Below are 4,531 nucleotides of genomic sequence, written 5' to 3'. Positions count from 1 at the left end.
TAAAGTCCCTCCTCTTAACAGCATGTGGGGGACTGATTCTGGTTTGTCACTTTATGAAGATACAAAGAAACTCAGTTTTTCTAATTAAAAAGATGCCTCTTTAGACAGTAACAAGTCAATTGGTTGAAGAAGTTTGAGACTGTTAGAAGCAGAATAAGAACAAAAATTTATTTTGTCACCCAAATTTACATCTAACCCTTCAAACCTTAGATGTGCATCCAGCATTAATCACTACAGTTAAGGGGCTAAAATTATGTCATCTGATGGTTTCACTAGATCAATGGTTCTCAACCTTCCTAATGCCACGGCCCTTTAATACAGTTCCTCATGTTGTGGTGACCCCCAATTTCATTGTTACAAATTGAACATAATTAAAGCATAGTGATTAATCACAAAAACAATATGTAATTATATGTGTGTTTTCCGATGGTCTTAGGCGACCCCTGTGAAAGGGTCGTTCAACCCCCAAAGGGGTCGTGACCCACATGTCATTACTTTACAATTCATGTTGCAACTATGTTTATTAAAGTTGGTAAATGAAAATGATGTTACCTCTAAGCTTTCAGGGCCATCGGGTTAGAGTCACTATTTCTTTCTCCTTTAAAATTATAATTGTCAGTTTAAAAAACAGAACTTAATGATTTCTTTTAAAAGGGAAATCATGAAACCCCAATGAGTTAGTAGGTACAGTTTCACTGGGATTGTGTCAAACCCACCATAATACTTTAAAATATAGAGGGCTAGACGAAAACAAAGGAAGAAGAGGACACAAGTCAGCCAGAGGAGAGAAGAGAAGGAAAGCAAAAAATACCCAGAGTAAAACAGAGGAAACGACATTGTTTAACTTTGTTAACCCAGCATCTTCCAAATGTATTTCATTGTGGCACCCAAAGAACAGCTCAAGCACCATCAGTGCCCCAGGGACTCAGTCTGGGAAACGCTGGCTGCAGCCATCCTCAAAGCCCAGCCAGGAGCAGAAGGTGCCATTTGTGCAAAGAGCTTGGAGCCCAAAGCAAAGACTGGAACACTTTTTTGGAAGCACTTCTGTGTCCTCCAATCCCCTGCATAGAAAATGGCCCTGGGTGACCACAATCGGCACTCGCTCCCATAGTCCACTCTTTGGAGAAGCCTGGTCAAAGCTAGTCTACCGCCTGGGGGAGGAGGTGTAGTGTTTGTGAAGCACAGGACACCTGTGAGAGCTTCTCTGATTCATTCAGACTCGGGGGACCCCATGCATCTCCGCACAGAGTCAGGGGGTGTCACTGGGAACGCGTCCACTTGTCTGGTGGCCAGCAACCTCGCTGTGCTCTGGGGGAGGCAGCGTGGGAACAGAGATTCCCAGACCCTAAGGGATGCCTAGCATCCTGACGGCGGGAATGACTCGCTCTTGCCCTGGACTTCTCTGTTTCTCCTTCATCCCATCTCCATCTTCCCTGTCTCCGGGTCCCTTGGTGTTTTCTGGTTGTCTTCTCTGCCTCTCTCCCTCCCCGTCCCCATTTTTATCTCCTCCTTCTCTCATTCGCGGTCCTGCTGGCCAACAGGTTCCTTCTGGTCAAACTGGGATCTGCCAGGATTTCCTCTGGACCCTGTCTCCACTCCAATACATCTATTCCCCCCACACGCTCCCTCATCCCCACCTCAAGCCACTCCAGGCTCAGTGACAGAAGGGGCCCAGCCCTAAATTCCTCAGATGGAATGGGGGGAGGGTGGCGGGGTGTGTGTGTGCATGGGGGAGGGGGTGTTTCTTGTCCATTGTGTCTGAGTTGGGAGGGGGATGGTTGTTCCAAAGCAGAGTCTCCTCAGAAATCCCACCACCCCCACCACCACGCCTCCTCCCGAGAGAGGATTGGGCCAGCGTGACATCTGAGGTTCTGACAGGCCTCAAGCAGACAATTCATGCCTCCAGCTGCCTCTTCCGGAAGGTGCCTCCAGAGAGGAAGGGAGGGGGAGTGTGCACGTTGGCAAAAAGTTTTAAAGCAATAGTCAAGAGTCGGGGGGACACGGGAGCAACCCCAGATTGTACACATTTCTCTGGGGATCCCCTCACGGCCAAGTCAGCGGGCACCTGCGAGGAACTTACGGAATCACGTCTCAGTCGTGGGAGCCCCTGGAGGGAAGGCAGAGCCTGGGCCGCTGGCCTCCGATGCTGAAATGTGGGACCTTGAACCCGCCTGCCTCGTGGACAGGGATGGGGCTGCTCGGGGTGCAGGTGCCCAGCGCCTAGGGCCAGGGAGACGAAGGGAAGCCCCTGGGAAAGAGGTTTCTGATAAGAACGCAGACAGACAGACAGACAGGAAGATGGACGGGTCTCCTTCCCTCTCAGACACCCCCACGTCTGACAGATGGGCCTTTCCTCGGGCTTTCTAGATTAATGCCTCCTTCTTATCAATTATGGAGACAAGAAAGTGTAATTTTCTCCCCGTGTTTATACTGTTCAGGATTAATCTGCCTATAAACGGATAATCTGTCAGCTTTGGGAGACGCGGAGTTGGGGGTGGGGGGAAGGCAGGAAGCGGGGAAGAGATTTACCAGTGGGTAATGCCATCTGCTTTATTAGGTTGTTTTATAAACCTGACATTCGATTTGTTCAGGAGGACTTGGTGACAGATTATTCTGTAAATTCCCAAATAATTACGATAACCAGAGAAAGAGACAAGGAGCAGCGAGGGAGGTGGGCTTGGCGGGGTGCCAGCAGTTGTTCCAGGGGACAGCATCCTCCCTCGGCCCCCTCCGAGGGCGACTTAGAGGTGAAGGACTGACAAGAAGGGCTCAACAGCCATTCAGCTCCCGGTCTCGTCCATCATCCCCCCATTTTCAAACCTTCGACTCCGCCTTCCAGATGGAGAATGCACGTGATTGGAGGTTGTGTTACCAATTCCCAATCACATGAATATATCGTATTGTATTCTTCCTCCCGTCACCTGGGTCTGAATCCTGTCCTCTCCTTATGAGCCACGTGAACGTGGGGAAGTTACTTGGACTCTCTGTGCCTCAGTCTCTTCCCCTGTAGGTGTGGACAGCAGAGGACTTGCCTCCTATGGTTGTTGCCAGAATGGAGTATATTTTTATTGATTTCAGAGAGGGAGGGAGAAATTGGAACATCAATGATGAGAGAGAATCATTGATCGGCTGCCTCCTGCACGCCCCCCACTGGGGATTGAGCCGGCAACCTGGGCATGTGCCCTGGCTGGGAATCGAGCTGTGACCTTCTGGTTCATAGGTTGACATTCAACCCCGAAGCCACACCAGCCGGGCAGATCCCGTCAGCACATCCCTGAAAGCACTTGGAATCCTGTTTGGTGCAGACGAAGTGCCATCTCAACTGTGGTTGGCTGCCTTTTTGTAATGTATGTGTGTTTTTATCCCGAAGCACTGAGCCCAGAGCTGAGGATACAGAACACTCTCGATAGATACCTGACGGCTGAGTCTGAGGAATCAGAATGTTAGAATCAGAATCTGGGAGCTGACAGGCTCCTTTAGTAATCACGGGGTGCACCCTCGCCCCACCCCTGCCTGAACAATGCCGGGGACAAGGAGCTCGCTACCTACCACCTGGCAGCTCACTCCAGCATCGGACGGGGCCAAGGAGTCCTCGTGGAAAGCCAAAGCCTGCATCCGCCTGGCAGAGCCTGGAGGGTTAGAGCTGCGGGGCAGGTAGCGCCCCTCCCTCCAGTAAAGCATCGTCTTGATGATGAACTCTGAGCGCTCGTTTTTCAGCAGAAGGCTATTCAATTACCCCAGGCACGTTTATCATTTACGTTTCCCAACGCTGCCTTCCCGGCCGCTGTAATCTTATTTGCAGCTTGTGCTGGGGTGGGAGAGGGTGGGGGAAGGAAGGCCACAGAGTGTGCGTCCTCAAGGCCCACCTACGGACGCTGTCCTTGTGTTCCTGGGGCCCCACGCAGGTAGAAAGGAGGGGTGCCATTGCAGTCCTCGCCCGCTCTATCTGGCCAGCCCCGGGCCTTTGTTTTCTAAGGACAGCTCTCGGCTACCTCAGCTGGTTACCAAGATAATGAGGCTCAGGGAGTGGAGTAACTCCTCTGTGGTTTCCCACAAAGACGACGTCCGTAGCGTGGGTGACCCCTGAATTGCACACTCCTCAGAGTGTTCATTCTTTTTTAAAGCGTATATATATATATATATATATAAGACTGATGAATCTCAGGGGGAAGGTGGGGGTTGGGGGAGAGATTAACCTAAGAACTTGTATGCATACTAGAGGCCCGATGCACGAAATTCATGCAAGGGGCTCAGCCCTCACAGTCGAGGCTTTGTCTGGAAGGACATCTGTTCTAATTAGCATGTTACACTTTTATTATTATAGATATATTTCAGAGAAGAAGGGAGTAGAGAGAGATAGAAACATCAAAGATGAGAGAGAATCATTGATTGACTGCCTCCTGCATGGCCCCCACTGGGGATCAAGCCGCAATCCGGACATGTACCCTGACCAGGAATCAAACCATGACCTCTTGGCTCATAGGTCGGTGCTCAAGACGGATAGACAAATGTTCACAGCAACTTTATTTGT

The sequence above is a fragment of the Myotis brandtii genome, unplaced genomic scaffold (genome assembly GCF_000412655.1).
Source record: "Myotis brandtii unplaced genomic scaffold, ASM41265v1 scaffold878, whole genome shotgun sequence".
NCBI lineage: Eukaryota > Metazoa > Chordata > Mammalia > Chiroptera > Vespertilionidae > Myotis > Myotis brandtii.
The sequence above is the reverse complement of the archived record's forward strand: the minus strand, read 5'-3'. Positions refer to the sequence as shown.